The sequence below is a fragment of the Pelobates fuscus genome, chromosome 6 (genome assembly GCF_036172605.1).
Source record: "Pelobates fuscus isolate aPelFus1 chromosome 6, aPelFus1.pri, whole genome shotgun sequence".
Taxonomy (NCBI): Eukaryota; Metazoa; Chordata; class Amphibia; order Anura; family Pelobatidae; genus Pelobates; species Pelobates fuscus.
The window spans coordinates 132,226,381-132,240,966 of NC_086322.1; the positions used below are offsets into that span (position 1 = coordinate 132,226,381).

Here is a 14,586-nt window from a genome sequence, read left to right on the forward strand (position 1 = left end):
CTGTTAGTTGAAATGCTTATATAGGCTGTACATGTATTCTACAGTTTTCTGGATTCACCGTTGGTTTCTAGAGAATCTGGGAAAATTGTAAACTTTTGTTTTCTGGATCAAAAGGACAATCGTTATCACCAAAGCCTAATAAACTAGAGCAATTGGAGAGGAGGGAAAATAGGCTCTGTAGAATGTGAGAGAGAATGCCTCCAGGATTCCTGTGTGATTTAATCTTGTGATGTAAATGAGGGAGTTTCTCGTTGCTTCCTGATGGCATGAGATCTACCAAACTCGTGAACAATATTGAACATGTGTGGTGACAGAGGCCACTCTAATATATACCGTTTTATTAATCTGCCAAAATATTTTCAATTCAGTTCAATTGCTTCATGCAATGGGCGGGACTGACGTCAAATTGAACCAACATCCATTCATTGCAAACTGTGGGATATTTAAACATCTGATATTCATAACATCTTTTCCCCCTGGAAGAGACAGAACTTGGCGAAACGCGCGTCAGGCTATTAGTCAGATTTTGGCACGCAGATTAGGGAGATTGTCTACAATACCCTCACTACAATAAGACTAGCCACTTCGCTAAGATTGACTTCTATTTATTTTACCCTTTTTCATTTTGTTTATAACTAGATATTGGTGTGACTGAGGTTGTTGGGAGTACAGCTTCCCCTTTGGCTTGGAAGTCCTTTTGCGAGTATGGGGGTGATATATATATTTTTTTAATGGGTGCCCTTGAAGGCGCGATAAGGTACTAGCTATTTAGGATCTATTTAACCTGTTCTTGGCTCTATCGCTGCTCACCCCGACATTGCTAAAGAGACAGATTGATTTTTCATTTTGCCTTTTTCCTCTCCTTTTTACCCTAAGCAACAGTTTTAATTTTAAGCCTGTATTTCTTTGCAATCCTACATTTATTTGTTGATATATAGAGTAACATACTTTTCACTCCCTGATTTGGGTTTTAAAAGCATTCATTAAAAGTGATGTTTTAATATTTCTCAAAAGGGTTGCTCTCCTCCTTGTAAAGGGCAGTCTTGGGAGGTATCTATATTTCTTCATCTCTCAGTCTCCCCCTTGAGTCATTGTATTTACGTTCTTATGTATAGGGGTTACCCCCTCCATATCTGTGAGCAACGTGACACGCTCTCCGTTTGAATTAATATAAATTTATAAAGCTCTAGCTAAAAAAAAAAACAGGAATATGTAAAGGTCAAATAAATTACAGTAAAAAAGGATAAATGCCACCAGGGGGTGGTGTCTGACTACCAAGCTGAGCAGATGCTTCTCTCTAGAGTTCCACTATGCTTGACTTTTATACCCAGAGCCAGGTTGTATAGGGTTCTCAAATGTGAGAACCACATCTATATGTGTTCAGTTTTTACAAATTGTGTTCTAGATGCACTACATATATTATTTACAGATTCTATTGCAGTAGGTGAATATCCCCAATTACAACACCCATGCATATTGACAGCATCTCAAAGAAGACATACAAACAGAATTAAGCACATCAATCTGTTCTCCCAGGGAAAAGATTCCATGTAATCAGGTCAGTGGTGCATAAATGCATGCTCTACATCAGACCTAGGGCAAGTATGATGAGGCATCATGATACAAACATCACTTTACCTTCATCAGCAACAGCTACGCAACCCAGTCTTACCCTGTGTGGGAACGAGGTGGTTGACAACTATGAGGACTCTGGTTTTCCCTGTCTACTACTGGGACTCACACGTATGCATTGTAAGTCATTTCATAGTAACTATAACCAGACCAGGGTGGCCCTGCGGTGTATATTTTATTTTACATGTTTTATTTTTCAACAGATGCAATTGCTACTGTGTGTTACATTAAGAGGAAATGTGATTTTTTTTTTTTTTTTTTTTTAACACTTTAACCAGATGGTCCAAGCCTTGCTTTATAATTTGTTTCTCTCAGACACCATGTTTAATAGATGTTTTACTTTTATTACTTAACAGTAGACTCTTATTCTAGCAGCATAGCTATGGGCAATGTATTCACTATGCCAAGATTATTAACCACTTATTTTTCTAACATCTTATATTAAAGTTTATTATTAACTTGCACAGTTCTGATATCGTTCTATTCTGGGCTACTAGCAAGTTCTATATAAGAGCGGCTTCTTGCATTTCTGATTATTGCAATAAACTCAAAAGATATATCATATTTATACTTTATTATTAATCATTAAAAATGGGCACTCCAGGCACTAGTGACAACTTCATAGAAATTAAATTATGGTGCCAGGCCACCACCCGCAGCACACTTTTACCTCAAGAAGTTAGACCATTCGCCGCTCTCTCACATTATCTGTTACCAGTTATAAAATAGATGAAAACAAGGCAGAATTGAAACAGACAATGTGGTTAATGAAAGAATTGCCATTGGAATAGACTTTTATTAATGCTTCCCCATCTTAAAATAAGTTACAACGTGGGTAATCTCTAGGCACTGTATGCATCTCAGTTGGCAAAATGCATCTTCCATCACTTAAAATAATCTGCTGGAAAGATTGTCTCACGGAGAGTTCATTTTATACAGGAACAGCAGTATCCCCTACAAAGTGAAAGGAAAACAAAATGTTAACCAAAGCATATCTAGCGGAAAAATAAAAAAAATGATATCTATATAGCAGTTTTACTTTGTAATATTACAATTAAAGAGTGAGCATTGTAGAATTGTTGCTTGCTTTTCCAGTCTGACAACCTTGCATGGCAGCAGGCATAGTTGGAACCAAGACATTTCTATTCCATGGCTAGGAAGGGACTCTGCTACAAGAAACAGGACCCATGGATTCATGGAAAATTAGTATTTACATCTAGGCTGTGTAGAACACGAAAACAAGATAGAAATTTCTAAAACCCAGACTTCTGCAGCTGATGACAAATGAGATAGGGTAGCATAAGAATAATATGACATGAATTAAAGGAACACCGAGGTCAGGAATACAAACATGTGTTCCAGTTAACCACTTTAAAAAGTTAATAAAACGTACCTAATTTCCAGTGCCGTGCGGGTCTGCCAGCACTGGCAGAAATAGGCGGGCCAAACACCAACTTGACCAGTCAGCAAGTTCTGCATCTCCATGGCATGGAGGTGCTGAATGGCAGTGCTGCACCTCTAGTAGCCATCTGAGGAGTGGCCACTGGAGGTATCCTTAGGAGGCAACGTAAACTCTGAAAATGCAGTGTTTGCATTAAAATGCCTGCAGGGAATGATTATACGCAGAACAAAACTAGATCAAGCTATAGGTGGTCTAATGCCCATTTAGTGTCCCTTTAATACTAAAGAGCTGTGGCATGAGCTACAGGAGTTTGATAATTCCTAATCTACAGCACAATAAAACACATTTCACCAAACTGGGGAATTTTAAGAATATTGAATTCTTTTTTAGAGTCAGTCAAATTTGCAATAGAGAACATCAATCATAAGGATTTGAATTTCTTTCCCAATATGAATCTCACAAAATCTGAGAACAAAGCCCTCCAGTCTCTAAAACTGGATACCACAATTACGATCAAACCGGCTGACAAGGGAGGGAATATAGTCATTTTGAATTCAGTAGACTATATAAAAATGACTCAAGATTCTAGATGATAGAGATACGCACCATCTTCTCAGAACAGACCCCACCAATACATTCTTACAGGACTACAAAGCAATTTTGGACATGGGCCGCAGTAGAGGGGTGCTATCCAGAGATGAATACGATTTCATCCTGAATAAATTCCCCAAGAAAGCTACCTTCTACTGACTGCCCAAAGTCCATAAAAGCCAGATTAATCCCCCTGGGCGCCCCATAGTTTCGGGTGTTGATAACCTTACCCAAAATGGTAGTATTTATCTGGATAAGGTTCTCCGCCCATTTGTGGAATAGTTACCCTCCTTCATTCAGGACACCAAGCAAACTTTGGTTCGTCTATCAAGTCTAACAGTGCCCGAATCAGTGGCACTCTGTAGTCTTGACATTGAAGCACTGTATTCATCCATACCACACAAGGGGGGCATTCAACATGTTAAATTCTACCAGGGCAAAAGGGGTCCTGACCTTAATGATCACTAATTTTGTCTTGGAACTTCTTGAGTTTATCCTCTGCCACAACTACTTCCTCTTTAATGAAAAATTCTACCATCAGGTACAGGGCACTGCGATGGGGACGGCTTGTGCCCCATCGTATGCCAATCTCCACCTAGGTTGGTGGGAGGAAGTAGTTGTGGCATCTGATGTTTTTTCACCATACAGGCCCTTTATTCATCATTGGGCCCATTATATTGATATTTTGATTTTGTGGACAGGTAGTAGGGAATCTTTTGATGAATTTGTATCCCTACTCAATATTAATGAGTTTAACCTACATTTCACTTCGGAGTTTTGGGGCAATACACTTAATTTCTTGGAGCTTACGATCATGGTCAGTGGCAATTCCATCACCACTACATTGTATAAAAAGCCCACATCTTCTAACAGTCTCCTTCGTTGGGAGAGTTTTCATCCCCAATCCCTTAAACGTGGCATTCCGACGGGGCAATATCTTAGGGCCCGTAGGAACTGTAGCGATGTTGAAGATTTTAAGCTTCAGGCTAACATATTGCAACAACAGTTCAAAATGAAGGGCTATCCTAATAAATGCCTAAAAAAAGCCTATAGAAGGGCTTTAGAGGCAGACAGAGGCACTCTACTATCTCCAAAAAAGTGGATACCTCCATCAAACCTCAAGCCCCACGGATGATAGCCACTTACGATTCAGGCTGGGAGGCTGCTAAGCTCGAGATCCAAAAATTCTGGCCGTGTCTGTTGCATGATGTTCACCTTAAAAGGCCCTTAGGGCCAAATGTGGATATGACGGCAGGTAGAGGCAAAAACCTTAGGAACCTTTTAGTCCCAAGCCATTTCCATTGTTCACCCACACGCACCTGGCTACACACCCCTATAGTGGGATCATATCAATGTGGCCATTGTGTCGCGTGTAAATACATCAAATGTGACTCTAAGTCTATTATGGATAGCGATGGGAAAAAGGCTTTTGGGATTAAATCCTTTTTCAATTGCAACACCGCTGGTATAGTCTATCTCCTTACATGCTCAGACTGGAGCAGTCATTATCAGACTGGAGCAATTTAAATGGAGTCCAAAAGAAATGGGATCATTTAAAAGTTGCACTACTGAAGGCAACAGAAAATTGCATTAGGCTTGTCAGTAAAAGCAAAAAATTCAAGAAACCACTGTGGTACTCCACAGATGTAGCCAAAATAGTAAAAAACAAAAAGTTAGCATTTAGTAATTATAAAAAAAACCAGAGTGAGGAAGACAGAATGACCTATAAGATTAGGCAGAAAGAGGCTAAGCAAGTTATAAGAGCTTCCAAATCACACACAGAAGAGAAAATAGCACAGTCAGTAAAAAAGGGGGACAAAACCTTTTTTAGATACATAAATGAGAAAAGAAAAGTAAAACAAGGATTAGTTAGATTAAAAACAAAAGAAGGAAGGTATGTAGATGAGGATAAAGGTCTAGCTGACTGCCTCAATGAATATTTTTGTTCGGTATTTACAGATGAAAATGAAGGAAAGGGACCTCAGTTAAGAAAAAGGATAAATGAGTCATTTATTACATGTGAGTTTACAGAGGAAGAGGTTCTATTTCAACTGTCAAAAGTAAAGACAAATAAGTCAATGGGACCTGATGGAATACACCCAAAGCTATTAAAAGAGCTTAGTGGTGTACTAGCAAAACCATTAACAGATTTATTTAACCAATCATTGATAACAGGAGTAGTCCCAGAAGATTGGAAGTTAGCGAATGTTGTGCCCATTCACAAGAAAGGTAATAGGGAGGAGTCGGGCAACTATAGGCCAGTAAGCCTAACTTCAGTAGTGGGGAAAGTGATGGAAACCATGTTAAAGGATAGGATTGTTGAACATCTAAAAACACACGGATTTCAAGATCAGAGACAACATGGGTTTACTTCAGGGAGATCATGCCAAACTAATCTTATTGATTTTTTTGATTGGGTAACTAAAATTATAGATCAGGGTGGTGCAGTAGACATTGCTTACCTAGATTTCAGTAAGGCTTTTGACACTGTTGCACATAGAAGGCTTATCAACAAACTACAATCTTTGAGTTTGGATTCCAATATTGTTGAATGGGTAAGGCAGTGGCTGAGTGACAGGCAACAGAGGGTTGTAGTCAATGGAGTATATTCGAAGCTTGGGCTTGTCACCAGTGGGGTACCTCAGGGATCTGTACTTGGACCCATTCTCTTTAATATTTTTATTAGTGATATTGCAGAAGGTCTTGATGGTAAGGTGTGTCTTTTTGCGGATGATACTAAGATATGTAACAGGGTTGATGTTCCAGGAGGGATAAGCCAAATGGAAAATGATTTAGGTAGACTAGAAAAATGGTCAGAGTTGTGGCAACTGACATTTAATGTGGATAAGTGCAAGATAATGCATCTTGGACGTAAAAACCCAAGGGCAGAGTACAGAATATTTGATAGAGTCCTAACCTCAACATCTGAGGAAAGGGATTTAGGGGTGATTATTTCTGATGACTTAAAGGTAGGCAGACAATGTAATAGAGCAGCAGGAAATGCTAGCAGAATGCTTGGTTGTATAGGGAGAGGTATTAGCAGTAGAAAGAGGGAAGTGCTCATGCCATTGTACAGAACACTGGTGAGACCTCACTTGGAGTACTGTACACAGTACTGGAGACCCTATCTTCAGAAGGATATTGATACCTTAGAGAGAGTTCAAAGAAGGGCTACTAAACTGGTTCATGGATTGCAGGATAAAACTTACCAGGAAAGGTTAAAGGATCTTAACATGTATAGCTTGGAGGAAAGACGAGACAGGGGGGATATGATAGAAACATTTAAATACATAAAGGGAATCAACACAGTAAAGGAGGAGACTATATTTAAAAGAAGAAAAACTACCACAACAAGAGGACATAGTCTTAAATTAGAGGGACAAAGGTTTAAAAATAATATCAGGAAGTATTACTTTACTGAGAGGGTAGTGGATGCATGGAATAGCCTTCCAGCTGAAGTGGTAGAGGTTAACACAGTAAAGGAGTTTAAGCATGCGTGGGATAGGCATAAGGCTATCCTAACTATAAGATAAGGCCAGGGACTAATGAAAGTATTTAGAAAACTGGGCAGACTAGATGGGCCGAATGGTTCTTATCTGCCGTCACATTCTATGTTTCTATGTTTCTATGCACCTGTAAGCTACAATATGTAGGAAAAGCTTTTAGACCATTTAAGGAGCATGTTAGATCTCCAAAACTACCTGTTGATACTCCCATAGGTCGTCACCTGAAAGACTTCCATGCGGGCAATCCGCAGGGACTCCGGTTCTGTGGATTGGAATTGGTGCGCAAGGATAAACGTATGGGCAACTATGACAGATTTCTGAGACAACGGGAAAGCCTCTGGATTTATCAACTTCGAACACTTCACCCAAAAGGTCTCAATGAAGGTTTTTCTTTTGCCCCTTTTATTTAAAAACACTGCAATGTCTTGATAAATTGTCCATTATCATTAATATCATCTATTTCCACCATTACTTACTACTTTTCAGTTTTGCGATTTATTAGTTATTTGCACCAATATTACATGATATGTGAATATGGATATATTATATTACTTCACTTTTCATTCATTCATGTATTCATTTATTTTTCCATCTCTCCTTTCATTTTACCATTAATGGAGTATTTTTCAATTTGCTATCTAAGTCAATACAGGATTTCTACTCTAACGAATTCTCTTTGAATCAATATGTATTCTCCCTCTTTATATTTGGAGTTCACTCTATTCTCTATTTTAACCACACTGTGGGGCTCATGTTTCTATGCCCTAATTTATTATTCTATTTATATAATTTTGAATACCCCTCTAATGTTGTTTTCTCTGGGCTCATTATATACTCACTACATGATAGAGTTTATTAAGACATACAAAGTCACACATTGTGCTTAATTATTACATCTTTACTTTAAGTGATTAGTTTTACACTGTCATACTTATACATGTAGTGCCACTGTTATGATATTTATCATGATTACTAGGGAATTGCTCCCTACATTGGCTTCAATTGTTTAACCTGTAGCGTTATGTCCATTTATACACTACCTTTGCCAGCTCTTCTGCTCAGCTACATTTACATTTTACATTTTGTGCCTTCACTCTATGAAGACAGAAGATATGTGCTAGCTTCCACTCATATTCTGGCTACGTGAGGGTTAAATTTCTAATTAGCTTCACTCCTGTTGAGCTTGGTACTTTTCTCCGCCCTCTATTTCCTGATTGGACAATAATGATGTCATACTTATGGGCGGAGCTCTAAACACATTTAAAAAGAGGCTCCCTTCAGTCCGCAAATTGCTCTTGATAAAGGCGACTTGTTTTGCCGAAACGCGCGTTGAGTATTTTACTGAAGCGGATGATTATTTTAATTTAGGATTCTACTTTGTTTTCAGACTGTCCTATCATTTATTTATGGTGGGATTAGATACTAGTCTATTACCAGCATGATATTAGGGACTCCTTCCCCCAAATCTCCTACAGCTGTTTAGGCAGTTCTTTTAACATTTATATTGCTGGCTATTTAGACTGTAACATTGCAGGAGAAAAGCCTGCAAACGTATTCTGGTAGATGTTTGCACATATATTTTTTGTGCACTTGATATACTCTTTGTTCTAATTATAGAGTTTATTTACTTTTGTATTTAGATATCTTCAGTTTGCTACATTTAAAGGACCACTCTAGTGCCAGGAAAATATACTCGTTTTCCTGGCACTAGAGTGCCCTGAGGGTGCCCCCACCCTCAGGGACCCACTCCCGCCGGGCTCTGGAAAGGGGAAAGTGTTTAAAACGTACCTTTTTCCAGCGGTGGGCGGAGAGCTCTTCTCGTCCCCGTCGGCTGAATGCGCACGCGCGGCACGAGCTGCGCGTGCATTCAGCCGGTCACATAGGAAAGCATTCATAATGCTTTCCTATGGACGCTTGCGTGCTCACTGTGATTTTCACAGTGAGAATCACGCAAGCGCCTCTAGCGGCTGTCAATGAGACAGCCACTAGAGGAAATAGGGGAAGGCTTAACCCATTCACAAACAGCAGTTTCTCTGAAACTGCTATGTTTATGAAAAAATGGGTTAACCCTAGAAGGACCTGGCACCCAGACCACTTCATTAAGCTGAAGTGGTCTGGGTGCCTAGAGTGGTCCTTTAATGTACCTCCCCCCTTTTTGGTCCTAGTTATTTGCTACTACTTATGGCAATTTTGCCACACACATGGTGGGATCAGATACTAGTCTATTACCAGCATGATACCAGGGACTCCTTCCCCCAAATCTCCTACAGCTGCTTAGACAGTTCTTTTAACATTTATATTGCTGGCTATTTAGACTGCAGGCCTCTTTCCTGCAATGTTGCAAACGCATTCTGGTAGATGTTTGCACATATATTTGTTATGCACTTGATATACTCTTTGTTCTAATTATAGAGTGTATTTACTTTTGTAAATAGAGATCTTCAGTTTGCTACATTTAGTGTATCTCCCCCCTTTTGGTCATAGTTATTTGCTACTATTTATGGCAATTCTGCCACACACATACTTATAGCATTTCTTCTGACCATATTACTATTATTTTTGGACTAGTCGATTCTATCCTATTAGATCCTAATTTTATTACTTGTTTGTCTAGTATCTGTGTGTTTCTCCCCCAAGAGGGATTAATAAAGAGTTTTTTGTTCTTTGCTCTCTGCGCTCCACTTTTATATTTATTATTGCAGAGTAGCTTTTTTCACATAAGGATACAAGGTCTTTTTGGGAGGCAGATTGTCTTTAATCTGCAACCCATTGGTCCTATTTTTTCTTTGCATTTCTAGGGGTTAGGCCCCATTGTATCTCTCAACCATCACAACCTGGCAGATGGACTTGTTCCATTCCTAACCAGTTCTGTGTTTCTCTCCCCCCCCCCCCCACATTTCACCAAACGCTTACATGATGATTTTTCCAAAGAGGTACATTTACCAGTTTTGTGGTCTATAGTTCAGTTAAACTTTGAGTAAGGATTTCGAAAAACATTCCAACCACATTTTAACATCCTAGTCCCCTATCAGATCAACCACAACCTCAAACAATTAGATGCACAGGGCTGTGAATTGTATACCAGATACTGTGTGCCGTATTTGATTTGCTAATGTATATTGAGTTTACTATGCAGCTTGTACATTAATCCAATTAATTCACAGCATTACCTTCAAAACGCACTGTCTTCACAAGACTGAGGTAGTCTTTCCTTAACACGGAAACGTCAGCACTACCCCATAAATCACATCTTTGTCTTCACTTAACACTGCAACATATTTTAAACAAATACATTTAAACATTTCAGAGAAACGCAGTTGAACGCAATTACACATGATTAAATGCTCATAGGAAAGCAGTATATTGGATAGATGCATCCCCCACCCCAGATAGTTTATATTAGTAGTTAGAATTTTCAGATATAGTAGTAATCAAATTAGGCAATACTGTCACTTACTTTTAAAATACTGATTCCAACCTGGTGGACACAGCTATGTTAAAAGAAAGCAAAATATTTTTCCATGCCTAGGAAGGGACATTGCCACTGCAGACAAGCCCCATGGAATCATGGTAATTAGCTTTTGCAAAACCAAATAAAGCAACTCAAATTAATAACACTTCTGTAGAAAACTTACCGATTTCCGGCCTTAAAAAAAAAAAAAAAAAAAAAAAAAAAAATGATGTTGCCTCTTTAGCTTTTGAAGGAGAATGCCATCACAACAGTGACCTCTAGCACCAAGATGCCCTAAAAATAACAGATGTACAAATATTACATGAAAGGCAGAGTGTGAAAGTATTATTGCAATGTAATTTACAACGCAAATCCAGTGAACAGTAACCAATATTGAACAATACAAGTGTAAACTGAATAAAAAGCAGGATACAACAAAATGTGTTATTCAGTTCCAGATAGTCTGCAAACCAGGCATGGCAGCAGCTTAAGTAGGAACAAAGGCATTTATTTTCCATGGCTAGGAAGGGAATCTGCCACAAGATGCAGGTCCCATGGATTCATGGAGCAACTGGAAACCAAACTGTATCTAACCAATTAGTGTTGCATCCATAGGAATGCTGAAAAAGAGCATTGGACAGGCCTAACGGATTTACACAGGTGCAGAAGAAAGGGAGACTGATCATACAGATCGAGCTTTGGTGTCAGATTTGTCTCTCCTGCTGTTGCACAATGATGTACCGTTTGTCGGTGGAATGCTGTAAAATTGAGGTGGGTGAATTAAAGGGAGGGTGGCGGCAGCAGAGAAATTCCTCTAGTTGAGAGGCCCAATAATGCAATCTGACCAAGTTTGAAAAAAATGTTTATCACATACATTTTAAAGGGACACGATAGTCACCCAGACCACTTCAGCTTAATGAAGTGGTCTGGGTGCCAGGTCCCTCAGGCTTTAACCCTTCACATGTAAACATAGCAGTTTCAGAGAAGTTTCTCTGAAACTGCTATGTTTATATAGCAGGGTTAATCCAACCTCTAGTGGCCGTCTTCGTGACAGCCACTAGAGGCGCATTTGCGACACTGGATGCGAAATTCACATCCAGCATGCAGGACGTCCATAGGAAAGCATTGGGAAATGCTTTCCTATGGACTGTTTAAATGCACGCGCGGCACTTGCCACGCATTCCGCTCCACTCGTCCACACGCTGGAGAAAGGCAAGTGTTTAACCCCTCTTGAGCCTAGCGGGAGGGGGGCACCTATTAACACTATAGTGCCAGGAAAAGAAGTTTGTTTTCCTGGCACTATAGTGGTCCTTTAAAGATTTTTATGTTTTCTATTTTTGCTTAAAAGCATTTACTTGCTGGTTTAAAAAAAATATAAAATATATTTCTCAAGTGATGTCCCTTTCACTAAATGCTACTCATAGAGGATTTGAATGGAACAGAGAGTTGCAATTCTCAGACAGGAAGTTACAGCAAAGGCTTAAAGGTAGGCATTTCTTATGTTTTAATGGCAAAGGGGGATCAACTAATGACATTATCAGGGGTATTTACAAAAGTGAGAATTCAAGGTGCATTTCAAATGTAAGGCCAAAATAGTCAAACTAGAAACATAGCTTACTTAGGTATTTTTTCCAGTTCAACTATTTGGATCTTAAAGCTGAAATTCACTTTAGTGAATAACTCTGGATAGCAAACACTACAGAGAAGAAATTCCTCATATACAAGAGGCACAAGTGGGAAAAGACTAACTCAACACAAATCAAAAAGCAGCAATATTTCTGTTATACTCACATTTCATTCTTCACCCATTGCTTCTTGCCTCTCGTTTGGTCGCCATATTAACCATTCTGTAATGAAATATTAAAAAATAGACATAAAAGCTCGGCTCTTACAGCAACGTATAGTAACTTAATTTGAATGAAACTTTGCACATTGAATGTCCTGCCATAATAATGTCTCTTCTTCCAGTCACGTTCACAATGAAAGTATTACCAGAAAAAAAAAAAAAACATTACTAATGACAGACTCAATCATTCAGTATCCGCCAAGATGACAGGAATCTGCACGGTTTAGGTAATTGTCTCTACTTGTTTTTTTTTTTTGTGAACTAATATTTATTAACACACAGCGTGTGAGCACTCCGTATAACTGCAGACCATCCTATAGTACCATATAGAACAGAACTTGGGACTAACACAGGAATCACAACTATAAGTCTTTACCTGTCTCTCTCTCCCCGGTACCGTGCCCAGTCCGCCTGGCTCTTTCCCCGGTACCGTGCCCAGTCCGCCACGTTCCACACGCCGCTCACAGAGCACATGGCATCTCGGCCGCAGCTCCCTGATGACGCAACACAACTTGCTCCTCCCACTCTAAGTGCAGGATGCAGAACCACCCGCCATGGCTACTAATTGTCCAATCATAATCTGGGTCCTTTTAACCAATCAGCGATGGGGAAGGGCCCTCCTTTATATGTGCAGGGGGCGTGGCCAATTTAGTTTGCGAGTGTTTGGTCTGGAGACCAAGCTGCTGAGCAATGCTGATGGCATATAGAGCTTGCAGTATCATTATACAGACATGTAGCATATAGGAGTTACCCCTTACTGAGGGTGGGGGCCAGTCACTTCCAATATGAAACATTACAAGTTAAAGCCTTCTCTATTTATTGCCCATACATTGCTTCTTGCTCCCAGCCATTGAGGGGGCTCTGCTGGATACAGACTGCTCACAGTGTTTGGGTTATAGTGTGTGGCTGTACTGGGGGCAAAATAGGGAAAAATCAGTGTGTGGTATGGACACCTGTTATGTAGTGTGATTATAAACTGCTCTAAATTATAAATGTTTTAATTTATTTTGTGTTTCACTACATATGTTAATATAGGCAATACATTACCATGAGATAGGGAAGGTTTGCATGGAGGGACAAACTGCTGGATTAGTACACAATCTGAAAGGTTTTATGTTGCAAGTGCTCACACTGCTGCTTATAGGTACGTTGCTATTTCCATTGCTAGGGTTAGCAAGGGGCATTTTTTAAATAGCATTGAATGTGTTAGTCCTGAACAGAGTTTGAAGGTGTGACCAGTCTGGCAGCGTTTAAAGTTGAAACGCTGCACATACAGACTGCTTGCAAAATATAACGGCAGAAGTGGTCACACTGGTTGGGGAAACCCTTTAAATGTGAAATTCATTTTGGATTCCCAACAGTTCTCATTTTTAGTGAATAACACTGATAAATAACAGGCAGCACTTGAAAACAAATGTAACCAAAATGTAGCTTTCTAGTTTATGTATGTCTATAAAATGTTTAAAACCTAAGCAGAAAGTAGAAACCAATGTAATACGGAATACAGATCACCTAGGTATCATTGGGTTGATGATATTATTCTATTATTTATGTAGCGACGGCAAGTTCCGTAGTGCTGTACAGTGGGTGGACGAACACGTAATTGTAACCAGACAAGTTGGACGCACAGGAAAAGAGGGGTTGAGGGCCCTGCTCAATGGGCTTACATGCTAGAGGGAGTGTGGTATAGTGACACAAATGGTAAAAGTAGGGATATAAAAGTATTCACTGAGGGCTTAGTAGGTTATTTTTGACAGTTGCGGGAGAGGAGTCAGGGTGTGGGGATGTAAAGCTGTTTACAGTTTAATTGATACGCTTTCCTGAAGAAGTGAGTTTTGAATAATTTGTTAAAGGGAATCTCCAGTGCCAGGAAAACGATCCGTTTTCCTGGCACTGGAGGGTCCCTCCCCCTCCCACCCACCAATCCCCAGGTACTGAAGGGGTGAAAACCCCTTCAGTCACTTACCTGAGGCAGCAGCGATGTCCCTCACCGCTGTCTCCTCCTCCGCGACGCTCCTCCTCTCCATTGCGTTGGCCGGTGGGCGAGACTGATCCCGCCCACTGGCCGAGGAGACCTAATGCACATGCATTTATTATAGATTGCAACAGTCCAAGCTGGGAACACATAAGACACAGGAGAGGATTGCAGTAGTAAAGG

The 14,586-nt window shown here is 39.8% G+C and overlaps 2 long non-coding RNA genes and 3 other non-coding genes across 5 annotated transcripts; all 5 read right to left on the bottom strand.

Moving 5' to 3' along the window:
• Positions 1–2,408: 2,408 nt before the first annotated feature.
• On the bottom strand, positions 2,409–3,075 carry LOC134615512 (uncharacterized). The gene is made up of 2 exons (XR_010091300.1): positions 3,026–3,075; positions 2,409–2,586 (listed from the first exon to the last, which is right to left on the bottom strand). It is a non-coding gene; the product is annotated as an uncharacterized LOC134615512 (long non-coding RNA).
• LOC134566249 (small nucleolar RNA SNORA24) lies at positions 2,740–2,833 on the bottom strand. Its single transcript, XR_010084002.1, has one exon. It is a non-coding gene; the product is annotated as a small nucleolar RNA SNORA24 (small nucleolar RNA).
• Positions 3,076–10,575: 7,500 nt separating the features above from the next.
• Positions 10,576–10,704, bottom strand: LOC134566248 (small nucleolar RNA SNORA24). The gene has a single exon (XR_010084001.1). It is a non-coding gene; the product is annotated as a small nucleolar RNA SNORA24 (small nucleolar RNA).
• Positions 10,705–10,813: 109 nt separating this feature from the next.
• On the bottom strand, positions 10,814–12,894 carry LOC134615513 (uncharacterized). The gene is made up of 3 exons (XR_010091301.1): positions 12,805–12,894; positions 12,374–12,429; positions 10,814–10,876 (listed from the first exon to the last, which is right to left on the bottom strand). It is a non-coding gene; the product is annotated as an uncharacterized LOC134615513 (long non-coding RNA).
• Positions 11,024–11,150, bottom strand: LOC134566250 (small nucleolar RNA SNORA24). Its single transcript, XR_010084003.1, has one exon. It is a non-coding gene; the product is annotated as a small nucleolar RNA SNORA24 (small nucleolar RNA).
• Positions 12,895–14,586: the final 1,692 nt, after the last annotated feature.